At 44.8% G+C, this 19,334-nt stretch overlaps 1 protein-coding gene across 1 annotated transcript in view; it reads left to right on the plus strand.

Annotated features, from left to right (window-relative positions):
• Positions 1-19,334, plus strand: part of LOC122811184 (ubiquitin-conjugating enzyme E2 variant 3-like) — a gene marked incomplete at its 5' end in the record, with an annotated part of 386,567 nt that overhangs the window by 356,198 nt on the left and 11,035 nt on the right.

Below are 19,334 nucleotides of genomic sequence, written 5' to 3' on the forward strand. Positions count from 1 at the left end.
AAAGCCTGAAGATGAAGCCAAGAGAAACATCTCATAACAGAGCCAAATGTAGCAGCCCTGGAGGAAGCATCAACTGCATCATAGCTGCATTTAATAGAATGATAGGGAACCTGAGAGGTATAACCCAACAAGGCAAGGGCAGAAGCCTTCTCCTCAGTCAGGAAGGTTGGAAACCCCTTGAGCAACCTGTGAAAAGTGGTCCAAAACATACCTGGTCATACGAGTCTGGCAGTTGATTGCCCTAAAAGACAGGGTGGCAGCAATATAAATCTTATTGCCCAGCCTCTCCATGGCCCTACTATCCTTATCTGAAGGAAACAGCTTGCTAGAGGGTAACCGCTTGCAGGGCTTGTCAGAAGAGTCAAATACTACAGAATAATCATCAGAAGGGCATTTATAAAGAAATTTACATTCATCAGCCACCATGTAAAATCTGTCAAGTTACATGGGAGCAGGGGGCTGAGAATCAGGACCACGGAAGCTGCTGAAAAGGTATCCAGGAGGGCAGCCAGAACTGGGGGAACAGCAAAAAACTTAGCAGACTCCATTTGGAGGAGCTCATAATACATTTTTTCTGAATTATCAGAGATTTGAGAGCAATCCCACTTAGATAATTCATCATATAGGTAACAGTGTCCCCAAAGGAGATTCCTCTAAAAGGGATCTGGGCTAATAAAATCCTCTTTCTCTGAACCATAGTCCAAGCCTGAAGGGATTTGAGAAGAGTAAGCTAGGGGACTCTTCCTCCAAATCCTAAGCCTCATCTGAGGAGTCCAGTTCCCTGGGTCTTTTAAGAGGAGTGGAAGATTGGGGGGCAGCCACAGACACCTCTTATTGAGGCTTCCAGGCCAACAAAGCATTAAACAACCCCTGAGCAAAATCGTGCCATTCACACCGGGGATCTTTAACTACAGAGGAAAGATGCTTGCTTTTTTGCTTCTTTTTCTGCAGGATGTCCACATGGAACACCCTAGGAGGGTCTGACTCTTGGAGACACTCAATCATAGTAGGGATGTCCTCCCATACTAAAATCTGCAGAGTCCTCCTTGATTCCTCAGATATGATCAGTTGAAGTTCCCCCTCAATGTCTGGAGAGGATGTTTGTAAACCCTGCAAGGATGTGCAAGAAGACGGATCCATGCTGGCCTCTGATGGGGTTGGGGCAGACAAATCCAAAGCAACCACCTGATGATCCTCTTGGCTTTCACTAGCCTTGAGACAAACATTGGGGGAAGGCTGGACTGCAGTTTTATTTTGTGCTATTAATACCATAGCTCACAGCTGTGGACCAGACACTGTGTCTTTGTAACTGCTGTTACATGATGTGCCTGCTTCTGCCTTGCATGGGTTACTGCTCTTCTTCCAGTGACTCTTCATCTGACTCTTCTTCTGTTAATGTGTCAGTTCTGTGAGGCAGTACTATGATGTTCCCACATAGTTACTGGATCTGATGCTATCCGTTTCATTATTCATCACAGATGGGTCTTGGAGCCGACCTTGGATCCAAGCCAACAACTGTCAGACAGATCCAGAGCTATAGCTCCTCCCCTTCCCATAATTCACTGCTATTCTCTACTCCTCAAATCTCATTTGCTGCGGAAACGTTTGGACGTGATTTTCAGAGTTCTACCTGCAGTCATATAAGTGCTTTCTTTTTGGGGTTATTTATTTTTTAGCACTTTGCAGGTAGTTTTGGGATAGTTATTGTACTCTCAGTAGTTTATCCATATTCCTCCCCTCCCATCTAGTTATTCTAGTCAGCTCTATTTTCTGTGGAGTTTCCTGCCCTTTTTTCCCCCTGGGCTTTTTTCTTCCTCTAGTTAGTTTAAAAAAAAAAAGTAAGCAGTTGTTCTTAGTTAACTAGCTCTCTTTTTGTCAGTTAAATTTGTCTAGTGTGCAATTGCTAGCTTGTGTGTGTGCATGTGTGTCTTGTGCACATGGCTGACAAACCCTCTGGGTTCAAGAGATGCCCCTCGTGCGGTCGGAAGATGACATGCTCCGATTCTCACAAGGAGTGTCTTTCTTGCTTAGGAGTGGCTCACCTGGAGGTTGAATGCGGCATTTGTGCCACATTCAACCCCAGGGTCCTCGTGGAGCTACTTAATAAACTGCTTCTGAAGGGCTTGGCTCAGGGTGGTCCCTTGCCCTCAGACTCCCCTTCCAGGCCCTCTCAGGAGCCTAAGAAGAGGCCTCCTCCCCCTTCAGGGGGGTCCTTCTCTTCCTCTTCACACTGTAAGAAGCTGAGGCTCTCAGATTGCAGATCCCCAGATCCGAGCCCAGCCTCTTTGGCTCTGGATCTGAGATCCACCATTCTGAGATCCTCGGATCAGACTCTCTGATCCAAGACTTCCTCAGAGCAGAGGTCTTTAGATTTAAGTGGACTCGCGCTATTCCCGGATCTGACCAGCTTGGCAGATCTGTCGGGCACTCCCTTCAAGCCTTCAGATCCTAACAGATATTTGGATCAGATAGACCTGCCTGATCCTATAATTATTTTCAGTTCCCTGCCTAGGCAGTGGGATCCAGTTCGTAGAAGCAGATCCCCTTCCTGGCTCCACAGGACTTCAGGATCCTGGGTTGAATCTTTTGCTAGGTCAGGTCATTCCTCAGTTTCATCCAGGTCCTCCAGAGGTCTCCTCCCCTCAGACATGGATAGGATGTTGAAGTGCTTTCTCAAGGCTCAAATCGAGTTGGGCTTGCTTCCGTCCCCTGCCTAAGGGACCTTCCCCATTGACAGGACTCTACTCCTCTTCCAGTCTGTCAGGGTTTGGAATGTCAGGACCAGGGAATTTCCAACAAGAGGCTGACAGGGTCAGGCATTCCTCCTTTCTCAACTCTGTCTGCGTCCCTGGCTGGCTCTGTTCCATTGCCATCTGATCAGGATATGTCTCGCCCAAGAGGGTCATTGTGAGTTTGTTGGGGGTGAGCTCGGGCCAGGAGCTTTTGGACAGTTCCCTTCCCCTGGAGGCATCAGCACTCGATAGCTTGGGCCCAAAATTGTCAGGGGACATTTTTGCTGCATTGGGGTCACTTCCATCTTACCAAGTGGCCCCAGCCATGGGAGAGGGGAGAGGTTCCTCATCCAGCGCTTTGGCTTTCTGGATGCTAGACAGGACCTTCTCCAGCCTGGCAGTTATCTCTCCTTCTTCTCTAGGTCCCCCCCCCAGCCTTTCTCTGGTTTGGGTACTGAGGCCTCATCATCGTTCTGGGGTCAGCCCTCAGATGGGCACTGCCCACTTGGGGTACCCGTCTCTTCCGAGTCCTCCCTTGATCCCACCATGAAGGAGCTCCTTCGGAAGAAATTGTGCAAGAATAGGCACTGGGACTCCCCCAGAGAGTCCCTTACTGAGGACACAGACTTTGAGGAGGGAGATGGGTCCCCAACCTCCCGCCTGAGGCGGTCTCCTTTGGGGGCATCCTCAAAGTCCTTAAGCAGAAAGGCGGTTGGTCTTCCCCATCCCCATCTACAGGGGAGTCAGTGTTCCTGAAGGCCTTCGGGATGGGCCGATCTTCTTCCTGGGTTCCCCCCACCCTGTTGAGCTGGTGGATCTTATCACCAGCAGGGCTTGGAAGGAACTGGACTGAGTGGAACCAGTGCCTAAGAGAGCCAACAAATTCTTCAGTCCCCTCACAAAGACAGACCCTTTTGGAGTAAAGGAATTCCCGTCAATGCTATTGAGGTGACTGCTGCTACTAAGAAGGAGCTAGTGGAGCAAAGCTCCTCAGTCCATCCTCCGAACAGGGAGTCCTCAGCGATGGACAGTTTTGGGAAGTGAGATTTTGCCTCAGCTGCTTTCGTAATGAGAGCAACAAATTATTTGGCCCATTTTACCCGGCTTCAAAGGGATTTGGTTTCAGAGCCTACCACTTCCCTTACAGAGTTGTTGCCTCCAGAGAGTCTTAAACTAGTCTCTCCAAAGCTTTCTACTGTTACTTCCCTGGCTAATGCATCGATGAGGTTTATTTCCAATTCAGCAGAGGCCACTTCTTGAGTGGTTGCTACCAGTATTGCCATTCGTCAGCATGCCTGACTTTGCCTATGTGGATATGTGGAACCCTTCAAGGCGTCCTTTACTAATGTCCCTTCAACAGCTCCACTTGTTTGCTCCATCTCTTAAGGAAACCTTAACCTGTAGTGAGGAGGAATGTAAGACTCTTTCCATTGTCTGGATCAAATTTCTGACTCACCAACAGTCCTTCTCTAAGACTTAGAGGGGAAGTAAGACACTGTGGTTCCAGAGGACTCTGTCTTTCTTTCAGGAAGCTCTCCAAAAATCCTTTTCCGCAAGCCGGGGCAGGAGATTCAGTGGTAGACACCACCCCAGGGGTGAAGGGGGGTCTGCAGAACCAGGGCTCCCGAACTTCTTGAGGAAGCCCTTTGAGCATTCCTGAAGCGCTGCCTGGCTGCCTTGCCCTGAAGGCAGCTGGGGGTCAAATCTCCCTGCACCCACTATCCTGGACAAGTCTCACCTCTGATCACTGGGTGCTAAGTATCATTTCCGGGGGTTATTTTATTACCTTTTTCCAGTCCCCTCCAATTCAAAAAATTCTCCCTGACATTCCACCCTGCCAAAGGGAGTTAGCCTGCATCAAGGTGCAAGACCTCCTTCAAGAAAGAGCCATCCAAGAGGTCCCAACAGGACAATGAGAGTCTAGAACTAACTCCCGTTTCTTTTTGGTGCCATAGAAGACTGGGGACCTGTGTATGATCCTGGAACTCCGAGAGCTGAACTTATCCATCAAGAAGTCCAAGTCCCTGATGGCCACCATACAGTCCATTTTGCCTCTCTTATGCAAGGAGAATGGATGTGCTCTGTGGATCTCAAGGACACGTACTGTCATGTAAAGATCAACAGATGCTCCAGGAGACACTTACGCTTCCAAATAGGAGCCAGTCATTACAGAGCCCTGACCATTGGACTCACCACAGCTCCCCTGGGTTTTTGCCTAATGTATGGCAGTGGTGGCAGCTTATCCCCAGCTGCAGGGTTTCCAGGTCTTTCTGCACGTGGTCGATTGGCTCTTCATGGCCCCCATGAGGCATAGACTATCTGTGGCCACCGAGGACACCCTCAGTGTTTTCCAAAATCTGGGTATCACTGTAAATCTGCCCAAATCCAACCTTGTTCCTTGCCAGGTTCTGGAGTTCATTGAGGTTAAGTTGGACACGGTGTCAGAAACTGCAGCACTGCTTCCACACAGGATTCATCTCATTCAAAATCAGGTTTCTCTCTTGCTGGAGCTACAACTCGCCTTGGTTCATTTGATTCTCCAGGCGTTAGGTTCAATGACAGTAGCCATCCAAATAGTTCTTTTGCCAGGTATCACATGGGGGTGCTGCAGTGGACCCTGGCGGTCCAGTGGTCTATTCTTACCCAGCCCATGTGCATGACAATAAAATTGACTCAGGTATGCAAAAATCATCTCACTTGGTGGCTTCACTTAGGCAGGCCATTTTGTCTTCCCCTGCCCAAGGCCACAGTGACCACGGATGACTCCCTGTTCGGGTCAGGTGGGCATTTTCAGGGCAGGATGGTTCAAGGCAGTTGGTCCCCCTTAGAGACCAAATTGCATATAAATGTCCTGGAGATGACAGCAGCCGTCCTCATGTTGCAAGCCTTTCAGGACTGTCTCCCTCTAGGGAATGTATCAGTTCAGATGGACAACATTGCAGTTGTCTGGTGTCTCAACAAGCAAAAGGGAACACGGTCTTATCCTCTGTGCAGAGAGGCCAGGAGAATGTGGGAATGCGTCTTCCTGGCACTTTCTTCTTGCAACTCATATACCCGGGAGTTCCAACATGTTGGCCAACAAACTCAGCAGGTCCATCTTGAGTCCTCAGAAGTGATCCCTGAATCCATCAGTGGCAAGACAGATTTTCGACCAGAGGGGTCAACCATGCAGCAATCTTTTTGCTTCCCTGATCAACCACAAATGAAGCAGTTACTTCACCCTGATCCTTCCTTCGGGGAAGTTAACCAGGATTGCTGCTGTTCACGATTGGCCTCCAGGTCTCCTCTGTGCTTACCCCCCTATTACCCTGATGCCCAAAATCTTACAGAAAGCTAATTGCCTGAAGAGCTTTTTCATCCTCATTGCTACCTTCTGGCCTCGTCATGCATGGTTCTCCTTTCTAAGGTCTCATCTTCGATATCCACCCTGGATACTGGATCCCATTCCAGATTTTATTTCTCATCCTTGGGGTCCTCCACTTCCCAGTCTACAGACCCTTCATTTAACCGCATGGTTTCTCCAGTTCCAGTAATCCTTTCACAGTCCACGCTTCCTTACCTGGTTAAGAGCATTATTTTGGCTTCTCAAAAGCCATCCACTAAGAAGGTATATTCCAGTAAATGGAAAAATGTTTCCATTTGGGCCAGACAAAGGAATCTAGATCCCTTGTCTGCCCCATTCCTGATATTTTGCTCTTCTTATCTTCCCTTTTTCAGGATGGGGCAAGTTTCTCTACCATTAAACTCCAATTGGCTGCCATTTCAAATTTCCATGTAAATGATGAGCAAGCCGACCGTTTCTTCCAAGTTGTGCAAAGCCTTTCTGAAAGGAATATTTCTTCTTAGACCCTTTATTAAAAATCTCTCTCTCCCATGGGATTTAACCTTGGTGCTGCAGTCCTTGACACAAAAACCTTTTGAACCACCTGACTGTTGCAGCCTTAAATTTCTGTCATGGAAGATGGCATTTTTAGTAGCCATTACTTCTGCCAAAAGGGTTTCAGAACTCCAGGCTCTGTGCATTAAGCCACCGTTCTTGATTTTTCATAAGGATAGTCTCTTAGAACAAATCCTTCCTTTCTCCCTAACGTGGCTTCTGAGACCAATCTCAACCAGTCTATTCCACTACCAGTATTCCTTCCTAATTACGCTAACAAAGGAGAGTATATCTTGCATTGTCTTGATGTCCATGGGCAATTACATTTTTATTTAAAAAAGGACTGAGGAAATTAGGAAGTTGGATCAACTTTTTCTGACATTCTCTCAAAACAGAAAAGGTCAGGCTGTTTCCAAAGTGACCATTTTCAGGTGGATCGCTGTTTGTATTTCTTATATTTATGAGATAAGGCAATTGGAATTGTTCAAACCAGTGAGGTCCATTCCACCAGGTCCGTTGCAACATCTTCTGCTTTCTTGGCTAGGCTTTCCCTGTTTGAGATTTGTGCTGTTGCAACTTGGTCTAATCCTCACACTTTCATTTTGCACTACAAATTGGACTTAGTATCCAGGAACAGGGCTTCCTTTGGTTCCTCCATGCTCCAGCATATCCTTCCTTGAAGCCACCCAGGGTGCATAGAAGCTGGGGACTCTGACCCATGTGTGATGAATAATGACATGAACAGCATCAGATAAAGAGTTATGTACTTACCATAACTTGGCATCTGTGCTATCCAGTGTCATTATTCATCACATTCCCACCCTCCTGCCCCCTTCCTTCTAGGAGTCCTGGTGAGCTGGTCGATATATTGGAATATTTTTGTCTTCTCCAAATTCCTAGGCATTTCCTATCCCTTAGCAAACTCGTTCTGAGGAGTAGAGGAGAGCAGTGAATAATAGGAAGGGGAGGAGCTACAGCTCTGGCTCTGTTTGACTGTTGCCGGCACGGATCTGAGGTCAGATCCAAGACCCTGACAATGGACTGCACAGATGCCAAGTTATCATAAGTATATAACTCTTTTCAAACACCATTCTGTGCAGCATGTTGCAGGCCATGAACGTCTGACTGCAGGTCTATAATGCATACTACAGTACACCTCCGGATGCATCCATGGAGCAGATGAGTCTTCATAAGTTCAGACACGTCTGAAGATGTTTTGTATCTGCACCACTGCAGTGCTGTATGCCATCTCTGTCAATGTTTGTATCACCTGCAACACACAACACTGGACACCATTTTGGGTGCCTCCTGCTTATATCCAAGGAAATAGCATATCAAGGACACTGCAAATGGCAAAGAGTGGGCCAACCAAATAGATGACTGTGTGGAGAGTCACCCTGCCTGAAACTGGTACAGGTTGGAAATGTACCAGTAAGAATCACATGACCTGCAAAAAACAAAAGGTAAACTAAAAGATTTTATTACCACAACTTGAGTTCCACAAACTCTTCCAAGATTAAAATCCAAACACTCACTGAGCAGATATATATTCATTATCTAAACTATGATTGGATTCCAGTCAAAAGCACCCCTCCCTTTAATCCAAGACAATTTACATGATAATTCTTTGTTTCAACTGGAAGGTTTCAAAATATCAAACTGTATAAGATATATATAACCTCAAGCTTATCCAAGTTAAGTGTAATACATTTATCAGTAGCTACAGTTGTCGGGTTAACTTGTTTTATAACAAAAAAACTTTAATACATTTAAATTTACATCAAGCTTCTTCCATAAATGTTTTGCATTAGAATTATCAAAATTTTTGTTGCAACAGTCCTTTAAATGTTCTAAAATTCATAATTTAACTTGTCTGGTCGTTTTTCCACAACAAAATAATCAACATGAGCAAAACACACAAGCAAGTTGCACTAGTGCATAACCCATATATAAAAATGCCCATTAGGAAAAAAACACTCTGAATCCTTAGCTGTCATACGGCAAACATTACAGTTATTACAAGGATGGGTTAAAACTTTTTTTTTTTTTTAAACCAAAGTCAGAAAAAAAGTCTTAGAAATACCAGATCTAACATTAACTAATTTAGATTTTAAGCTTGTTACCACCTTGTATAATATCAAAGGCCATCCGGCCTGTGTCAGTTTTCATTGCCTTTGGCAGATAAGTATCCCTATTGGGGAACCTTCCTCATTTCCACCTATTTTTGACAAAAAATACTTAAGTTTTATGTCAACTAATTGGGGGAAAATGTGACTGTGTGAGGCAAAGTCCTTATAGGGGCAGTTCTGCTGAATGCTTATTCTATTTGTCAGTCCTTTGTCCTTAAAACTTTTAGGAACTGGTTGCCTTCTCTGAAAATTTATCTTGAGAATCAAAGGTTAAAAGAAGTTGTGGAGGGGAGAATGACTACCAAAGCTGTAGAGTCAACTGTCCTCAAAGTAGAAAAAGCTAATCAGAGGCTAGATTACAATTCCTGTTCACTGTTCCAAGTTACACTTGATTTGAGTTAGGGAATAGCTCTACTTGATGTAGATGGGAAGCCTGTTCCAGTGAAGGGTTAGTCTTTGAGATGCATACTTTCTACATTCTACATTCGACTTTTCCCATTTATGTCCCAGGCAAGTTTTATGTCCCTAGATCGGGTAATTCTGATACTGTTTATTTTGTGAATATGCAACACGTCTGTCAGAGCAGGATCAAAGGATGCTTTGTAGGCCAGGCACATGTCCACTCTCAACAGCCTGTAGGATACCGAGTACAGGGACAGGGCTTTGAGATGGTTCACAAAGGATGTGTTATTTCCTCCCTGTGATCTTTTTGTGAGGACACACTGCTGATGCTCCTCCTTTTGCATATGACTGATTAGGTATATAACAAAGGGGGTATTTTACTCAATGTTTTTTCTAATGAGGGTTGAGTACAGAGAAAAATTGACATCCTTGGACCTAGATGCCATACCCTTGCTTATAAGTTGTGCAATATAGAATGAGTTCCTTACCACTGTAGACACATAATGGTCAAAGGCCAGGTTGCTGTCTACATGCGTTCCCAGATCCGCGACTGCTGTGTCTGTTCTTAGAGGTGTATTGTCAGTGTGTTAGTTTCCAGGCATGGCCATCTTCCCAAAGGATACCATCATGCTTTTCTTAGCATTCAGTTTTAGACAGTGGCTGTGGCGCTATCTGTCTGTGTCATGTCTTCTTGGAGGGTATTTGTATCATTGGGAGATATGTATCCCATCTGTAATCTTCGGCAAGCTTGGTCAGCCAGACACCCTTGACCTCGCAGAAATAGATGCCAAAAAAGAATGGCCCCAGCAATGAGCTTTAAGGGATTCTGCTACTGACTGACTCTTTGTGGAGGGAGACTTCCCTATCCTAACTTCTTGTTTCCTATCTGTGAACCAGCTAGCTATCCAGCAGTGACATAGAGGTTTATTCCTAATTTTTCGAATTTAATAATACCGGAGTAGGGAAATGTGTTGAAAACTCTGTCTAGGTGAAGGCAGGGAGTATGCACTGTTTTTCCCTCAACCATTTCTTTGGTGACCTTCTCAACCAGATTGAGTAAGCACGGCCTGTCCTTGATAAAACCAAACTGGGCCAAATCGATTACTAAAGGTTTCCTGTGTCAGTGTTTACTCTTTCCATGGCCTTGCATATGAAACTAGTCAGACTTGTGGGTCTGTAGTTAACTGGGTCGGTAGATGGCGCTGTTTTATACAGAGGGATGACAGTTTCAGTCCTCCATCCACTTAACACAAAACCTTTTTGGAGGCTGTAGCTAAATAGTGATTCTCGTGGAATTGATGGGTCATGTTTCATGCTATTAAGGAGGCATCATGGGATGTTTTCGGGCCCTATTCATGCAGTGTTTTTGGCCTTCAAGAGTGGATTGATGAGCTGTTCCTTAATGATAGTTGGAGTTATGGTTGGGGGTATTTCCTAATGGGTATCTGTTGGGAAATAGGAGGGAAATAGGATAAAACTGGAGTTAAATTGTCAGCCAGTAGATTTGCTATATTTTCCAGGTCAACATAGGTGTCGTATATACAGTTAGTTGGCCACATTCCCGTGTATTCCCTTTGAGGTTCTAGACATAGCTGAAGAAAGTCTTGTGATTGTTCTTTGCCTAGAAGCTATTTTTACCTCAGACTTAGCTTTGATAGATTTGATTAGCCCTTTAAGATATTTGCTCAGATTGATGAAGGAGTTTTTATCTTGCTGGGCATTGCACTTCCTAATTTTTGCCAAGGTTTTCTTTCTTTTGTTGTACAGCCTATTGATTCTGGGATTCCACCTGGGTAGCATCTTTTTTGAGTTTGTCATTTGCTTTTCCTGAATAAGTGCAGCTGCCTCAAGGCAGCTGTTAACATGATTGTACAGGGTTTCTATGAACAATTCCATATAGGCAGTGATGAGGAAGTTTGCCTTAAAATTATTCCTAAAAGTATCACAGTTTGCTGGGGTTCTGGATTTTATTTTTATTTCAAAGGAGACAGCTTTATATTTATAGTTCAGCCTGATTGGCAAGGACATTACACTGAGGATGGTGGAGTGCAGTGCTCTACCATTTTTGTGAGGACCAAGTCAAGGATATTTGTGCCCCTAATGGTCTGTCTGGACAAGCGTGTTTGTGTTAAGAAAATCAAGGAATCTCAGGGCCTGCATGTTTGTTTTCACAGTTTGTAGTAGTGTAGTTAGTCACCCATGAATATGGTGTTGGATTGAATGGGGAGTATTTCCATTACATTAAGTGCTATGAGTTTCCTGGGTCATAGAGAGGGGCCTGTAGTTTGCAAGGATATGGTATGAGAAATTGTCTGTGGTATTTTGGTTATGGAGAAGCTCAAGCATGTCATACGTTTTGATGAGTGTTAGTGTGTTCATTTTTGATGAACATTAACATACCTCCAACTTTTATAACTTCCCTCGTTCTTGTTCAGTAACTGGTCTAAATGTGTGGAAGGCATTATAACCCTACACTGTTGGGATACACGCCACAGCCCTAAACCATCTTTCAGTAACTGCACAGACATCTAAATTCTCCAAGGTGAGGAGAGCTTGCAACAACCTCTGAAAAAGTTCAATATGTCCAGATTTTCTTGTTCTGTCATATTTAGCAAATATAATTATTGCATTGTAATCCCATATTAAGTTACTGGCTTTATTACCCTTCATCTCTGAAATCCTGTCTCTGCTTCATTTCCAAAGTGCTCTCTATTCTTCTAGTCAGCTTTTATGCTTCCTTCCTTCTCTCCAACATTTTCCGTTGAAAATTTTGAAAAGGTTTCACAGATGTTCTTCGTGTTTCACTGTTGCAGTCATCACATTTGGGTTATCTGCTTGCAGTAGCCCTCAGTTGGCCTGATTATTAAAGTCTTGGGTCCTATGTCGGTTGCTGTCTCATCTTCTGTGACGTCAGGTAGTCAGGGGTATAAAGCATGCAGCTGATGCTATTACCCCAGTCTTTCTTGCCGTGCAGTGCCCAAAGCAGAAGCAGTTCGCAAGTGCCAGTTCAACTAAAGTGAAGTACCCCGTTGGGGAAACTTTTTCTTGCTCTAAACTGATGTCAGTAAAAGTCAATAATTGTATTTCTTGTGGAAAGCAAATGCCTCATAAAGATTTTCATTCGTACTGTATTCCTTGCCTAGACCCTGACCACGAAGTACGTCGCTGTCGTTTTTTTGCCTTATTTAAACAATGAACTATTCGTCGTCGGTATATTTATGCTTCTAAATATTTTGGTACTCTGTTCAATTATCCAGATATGTCTTCGGTAAGCCACCCGACTACCGACATCCTGAAAAAACGCAAAGATAAAGACAGAGACAGGCCGCCTAGGTCCAAAGCTGCCGACGACACTTCTAAGCTAGTTGCCAGTTCGCCGGTACTCAGTGAGGCGTTTTTGCAGCCCCTGAAAACCGCTACTTCAGATTCACAGGCCTCTACTGAGACCCATTCGGAGTCCGGTATGCCGCGAGATGCTTCAACTGTGGAACCTGTGGATATCTCTACCTTGGATGGGTCCAGAGCCACTGTGTAGGCACTGCCTTCTGAGGGTGTATTCAGGCCTACTGACTTGCATGTTAAACCGACGCCATCATCTTCTTCAAGGCCTAAAACTCTAACCGTGCCTAGAAAACCGATGCCCAGACTGCATGGTCAGGCCTCTATGCCTAAAAAACAAATGATAAGAATGGCTGAAGACCTTATTACTTTAATCAGTGGAAGCCAACCTTCCCCCCCCCCTCTAAGAGACCTAGAACTGAATTTGCTTATGATACTTCTGACCAGGATTCTGAATTTTCTGTTTCCTCTGATGACCAGGATTTACCCTTATCTGCCTATGAGGATTCTGATGCAGAGGACTGTATTCCCTTGGCTTCCCCCCCCCAGAGGACTTTTCTTTTGGCGAAACCTTGCATACTCTTAGGGAGCATTTTCGCTGGCAAAGCCAGGATTACTCTGATTCTAAAAGGAGGCTTTCTTACTCCTGCCCCAACACAGGCCTTTAGCTATCCCTCCTGTACTAGACATTGTTGATGATGCCTTTTCGGAATCTAGCTTGGCCCCTGACTCTTTACCTCCTGCTCCCAGAAAACCTGATCGATATTACAGGGTTCCTGGCTCTCACAAGTTCCTTTTTAAAAATCCTACTGCAGATCCTGAGACCATTTCACAGGGACCCAAGGGCATTAAGGCTACTTCTGCCAAAAATCCTACCCCCTCTGATAGAGATTCCAGGGCCCTGGATAGATGGGGTAAGAAGGTATACACCTCTGCAACCTTGGCCAGTAGGGCCTTAAACTGCCAGTTTCATATGTTAAAGTATCAGCAGCATTTTATTGAATTGCTTAAACAGAAAATTATGTTGATTCCTGACTGTGCTGAAAATAAGGATTTACAGGATTTAATGCACTCTGCTGAACAGGTTGGAAAACATATTTTGCAATGTGGTTTTGATTCACTAAAGGCATCTTGCAGGGCTGCTTTCACCGGGTCTGTACTTAGAAGGCATGCTTGGCTTAAGGAGCAATCTTTGCTAGATCATGTTAAACTAAATTGCTGGATGCTCCCTTAAATCAGGATCGCCTGTTTGGCAACAAAGCAGAAGAAGTTCTTAAAAAGATAGAGGAAAAAGCTAAATCTATGCAAACTGTTAAAGATTTCCTACAAATACAGCCCCCAAGATTTAGTAGGCATTGTCCCTTTCCTGCCTCTTCCAGGCCTCCTCAATCCAGACCCAGAACAAGCAGAACACCCAGGCTTCAGTCCCAGGGTACGCACAGGACTAAGCAGTGGGGGGCTCCCACTTCCAAATCGGGGAGTAGTAAGACTCGCCCCCTATGGTAAGCAGTTTCAATGACTTAACTTTAAAACTTCCAAGCACTTCTCAACTGATTGCTCCTTTAGGGGGAAAGATTGCTCTGCAGGCAAAAAACTGGGAACTCAATACCCAGGACAAATGGGTTTTAAATATAGTTTCCCAAGGATACAGATTTCACTTCCACACGTTATCAACCCCAAACGGTTGGCCAGATCTACCCCCAAATCAGTGGGCAGAGGCTCAAAAGTGAGTACTCTCTCTCTTAAGTGTAAAGGCTATTCAAACTGTACCAGAAGAGGAAAAGGGGCAATGTTTCTACTCCAGACTTTTCCTGGTACCCAGAAAAGACAACTCATGGCATCTTATCCTGGACCTTTCTATCCTAAACACCTTTTTTGGCGATTCCAAAATTCAAGATGCTAAGTCTTCACCAGTTGCTTCCTATGCTAGGCAAGGATGGCTGGTTGCAACACTGGATTTAAAGGAAGCCTACCTGCACATCCCAATCAGGGAATCTTGCAGAAGATACCTTCACTTCAAAGCAGGCTACATGCACTATCAGTTCTCTGCACTGCCCTTTCGCTTATCTACTGCACCCAGAGTATTCACAAAGTGCCTAGCTCCAGTCATTGCATTTTGCAGGCAAAGAAATATTCAAATATACCCATACCTGGACGATTGTCTAATTCAGGCAGAAAGCCATGACATATTTTGAATCATCTGGCATTTGTACAAAAGCTGCTAACTTGTCTGGGGTGCACCATAAACGAAAAGAAATCACATCTTATACCAAATTATATTCCTGGGAGCAAGCTTGAACACAACTTCTCAGATGGCTTTCCTCATGCCAGAGAAACAAATTCATTTGACAACTTACTTCAAACTAGTGGCCACAAAAACCCTGCTATCTGCAAGGCAAATACTGCAAGCCTTGGGGTTCATGGCTTCCTGCATTCTACTAATTCCATTTGCAAGACTGCGTATGAGGAAACTACAATGGTATCTAAAAAGCCTATGGTGTCAACATTCTGAGGATCTAGAAGCAATGATTTCTATCATACCTTGCCTACAGTTAGAGTTCCTTTAGTGGACAGAGGCCTACCACCAAAACAAGGGACTACCATTTACTCTACCCCCTGCTGCCCAAACCCTAACAATAGACACATCAGACTATGCATGGGGGGCTCACCTGGCGGGGAAGTGCATTCAGGGCAAATGAAGCCCAAGTCAAATGCACCTGCATATCAATCAAAAAGAAATGTTAGCTGTACAGAATGTTCTGACAGCCTTCAAGGACCACATTCTTCTAGGACAATTAAAGGTAAAGACGGACAACACCACTGTTATGTATTACATAATCAAGCAGGGGGTACCCATTCATACCCCCTCTGCAGACTAGCCATGTCTCTATGGAACACAGCCTTGAGCTACCAAATGCATCTACAGGCTCAATTCCTGCCAAGAAAACGAAATACACTGGCAGACGAAATAAGGAGAAGTCTCATGGACCCACACAAGTGGAAACTGGAACCAAAGACTTTTAACATGTTGATAAACAAATGGGGGAGCCATGATATAGACCTGTTTGCCTCCCCCCAGAACTACCAATTGGACAAATTCTGCACAATGACTCCCCACAAACAAGCTTGGAAAGTGGATGCTCTGTTCTTCCGCTGGAAAAATCTATCAGTTTATGCCTTTCCTCCTCTGCCTCTCCTCTCCAAAGTACTACTAAAGATCAAAAAGAACAAACCAAGGACAATCCTGATTGCACCAGACTGGCCACGCCAACACTCTTGCACAGTGTGTCATTGCTGGCTCCATGGCACCTGCCTCAGAGCTCTACCCTGCTGTCGCAGCAGGAGAGCCATATCCTGCACCCTCAGCTTCAAACCCTGAACCTGGCAGCCTGGCTAATTACCTAATCTCTCCGTTACCATCCCTCAATAAACAAGTGTTGGATATCATTTTGGAGGCAAGGAGGCCTAGTACTAGAAAATCCTATGCTGAAAAATGGAAAAGATTCTGTGCCTGGAACCAAACTCAAGGGATGGGCACAGCAGCGTCCAACTTACTTCAGATTCTTCAATATTTAAATTAGATGCTTCACAAGGGTCGGTCTTTTTCATCCATCAAAATTCATGCCTCAGCCATTTCAGCTGATTACAACACTGAACCACCCCTCTTATCACATCCACTGCTCAAGCAGTTCCTCAGAGGGGCCAAAAACTTAAGAACATCCAGGAGAGCCCCAACACCAGCCTGGGACCTTAACGTTATATTGGAAAAACTCACTCTTCCTCCTTTTGAGCCAGCTGCAAGTGCAGAGTTAAAATTCCTTTCTTGGAAAACAGCCTTCCTTTTAGCACTCACTTCAGCAAGAAGGATATCTGAGTTACAGGCCCTTATGCCAGTGGAGCCTTTCATCATCTTTCATGCGGACATGGTGTCCCTCAGGACCAATCCCTCCTTCATGCCCAAGGTAGTATCCAATGTGGCTCTTAATCAGCCCATTCATTTGTCAACCTTCTTTTCTAATCCACTGAACAAAGGTGAACGGATACTGCACTCCTTAGATGTGCACAGACAACTTAGATTTTACTTGGACAGGACTAAACCTTAAAGGAAATCTGAACAACTGCTGGTGGTATTTGCTGCAAGGGCAGAGGGGAAGGCTATTTCAAAGCAAACCATTTCTAAATGGATAGGCCATTGCATGCATTTCTACTATAAGCACAATGGAAAACCTATCCCACAGGGGATTAGACCACATTCAACCAGGGCTGCATCTACCTCTACAGCCTTTCTCAGAGGTGTCCCTACCAGGGACATCCTAGAAGCTGCTACCTGGAGTTCTGTACATACCTTCACCAAGCATTACCATTTGCCTGTTTTCTCTAAATCCAGAGCTGGCTTTGTCACTGCAGTCTTGCAGGACCTTATAGCTGGTCCTAATGCTATCTAAATTCCTCCTGCCATCCTTAGCTTTGGGAATCTACCCAAATGTGATGACTGCAGCAGTAAAACACGAAGAACATAGTACAGTTGTGTACACTTACCGTAAATGTAGATGTTCAGGTGTATTCACTGTTGCAGTCCTGGTTACCCTCCCTCCAGCCCCCTGACTTTTGGCTATACCTCTGTTCTCCTTTACTATGCTTAAAAACTTTTTGGTGTATTTGTTTTTTTGTTCGAGGTATAACCTTGTATATATACATTTAATTGCTTCCCATTATGGGCACCTGATATCTGGGGCAAGAAAAACTGATGTAATGGTGTTGGCTGCATGCTTTATACCCCTGACTACCTGATGTCATGGAAGATGAGACAGCAACCGACGCAGGACCCAAGACTTTGATAATCAGGACGACTGAGGGCTACTGCAAGCAGATAACCCAAATGTGATGACTGCAACAGTGAATGCACTCGAACATCTACATTTATGGTAAGTGTACACAACTGTACTGTACAGTCCCTCTATGGTCTTTATTACCAGAAGAACAAGAAGCAGAATGTCCTGTTTCACAGCTTACTTTTTGTTGGGCAAACGTTTGTATTTCCTCCTTAGCATGTATTTCATCAAAAATGATTTTGTTCCTCCAGGGAAGAGTATTTAAGTACAGCAGTTTAACTCTGACATCTGCATCTTAACATTCCCTGAATAGTGGAATAAATTTGCTCCTCTTCTGTCAGGTTTGTAGCATACACACAATATGCCCTTTCATTTAGCAACTGCTGTGGGAATACCAGTCTAGTTGCTTATTTGTGCTTTCATAAAATTAGTGTAGTCTGTTCCTTCCAGCTACTCTGGTATAGCTGAAAATCTCAGGTTTTCCCTGCGTGCTTGCCCTCTAATTCTATTTTTTTAAATATCTCTTCCTGAGAAGTCTCATATTCAGCCTGCCTTTTCTTTATTTCGACCACTGATTTTTGCAGCTTTATCATCTCCTCTGAATATCTATTTAAAGCTTCTTCCATTTTTCCAGCCTTTTGTTGTTTGTGTTGTTATACTACATCAATGATGTTCTTCATCTCACATTGCTGCAGTCCTAACACTTGGGTAGTCCGCTGTCCCTCGGTCGGCCCGAATATCAGAGTATAAGGCTGACGTCAGTCAGGGCGCATTTGACTGACATCAGAACTTCAGGGTACAAATGCGCATGACCGACGTCATATCCTCAGTCTTTTTTGCCGCATGGTCCGATGCAGAAGCAGTGTTGCAAATGCCGTTCGGCTCTGAAATTTTTCAATTCGAGTTTCAGACCGAAGTCAGAGTTGGTTAAGTACCCGTTGGGGAATATTTTGTTTTTCTTGCCTCAGTGGTTTACCGGATGTCAGAAAAAGTGAATAACTGTATTTCTTGTGGGAAACAGATACCGCATAGGGATTACCATAATTTGTGTATACCTTGTTTGGGACCTGAGCACGACATTGTTGGGTGCCGCTTTTGTGCTAGGTTCAATAACGCACTATAAAGCCGGAGGTTGGATTGTGCCAGGTTGGTCTTTGGGAAGCGGTGCAATTACAAAATGCCGCCGGATGCTCCGGCCGGCTTCCTCAAAGAAGCGCAAGGACAAGGCTGTTAAACCTAGGTTAGAGGAGTCGAACCGGACGCCGGTTCTTTAGAGGCGCCAGTGGAACCGGTGGTTCCGACGGAGGCCTCTCTGGAGTCCCAGGGAGAAACTCTGCTTTTACAGGATGTGGCCTCCCAGGAGGCAAGTCAGGCTACAGGGGCTTCTCAGGTTTCTTACTCCCTCCCTTCCTAAGGTGTCTAGGCCCTCTCTTTCTGCTTCCAAGGCTTCTCCAGAGGCAAGTCTAGTTTAGCTGCTGTGGGTGTCACTCCTAGTTCTTCAGGTTCTGTGCCCAAGAAGCACATGCTTAAAATGGCAGAAGATTTAATTACTTTAATTAGAGGCTCTATGCCCCCTCCTGATAAGAGGCCCAGGATGGAGCCAGTGTTGGGGGATTATGAGCAGGCTTCAGATGTGTCTGAGTCTTCGGCTGAAGATTTGCAGGAGTATTCTCATTATTCTGACTCTGATGTTGATGATTCTACTCCTTCTGCTTCTCCTCCTGAGGATTTTTCTTTTCAGAGACCCTTCACTCCATGAGAGAGCACTTTAAATGGGAGGGTCAGGACTTCTCTGACTCTAGGAAAAGGCTTAGGGAATTTTTGTTTTACCCCAGCATAGGCCTTTGGCTATACCTCCTGTTTTGACTGTGGTGGAAGATGTGTTTGCAGAGGCTTCTCTTAATCCTGATTCCTTGCCTCCTGCTCCTGTTAAACCAGATAGGTATTACAGGGTGCCTGAAGCTCATAAGTATCTCTTTAAGAGTCCTAGGGCAGACCCAGAGACTGTTAGCCAGGGGCCCAA

Source organism: Protopterus annectens, chromosome 9.part0, assembly GCF_019279795.1.
Source record: "Protopterus annectens isolate FY-2018-M chromosome 9.part0, PAN1.0, whole genome shotgun sequence".
Taxonomy (NCBI): Eukaryota; Metazoa; Chordata; order Ceratodontiformes; family Protopteridae; genus Protopterus; species Protopterus annectens.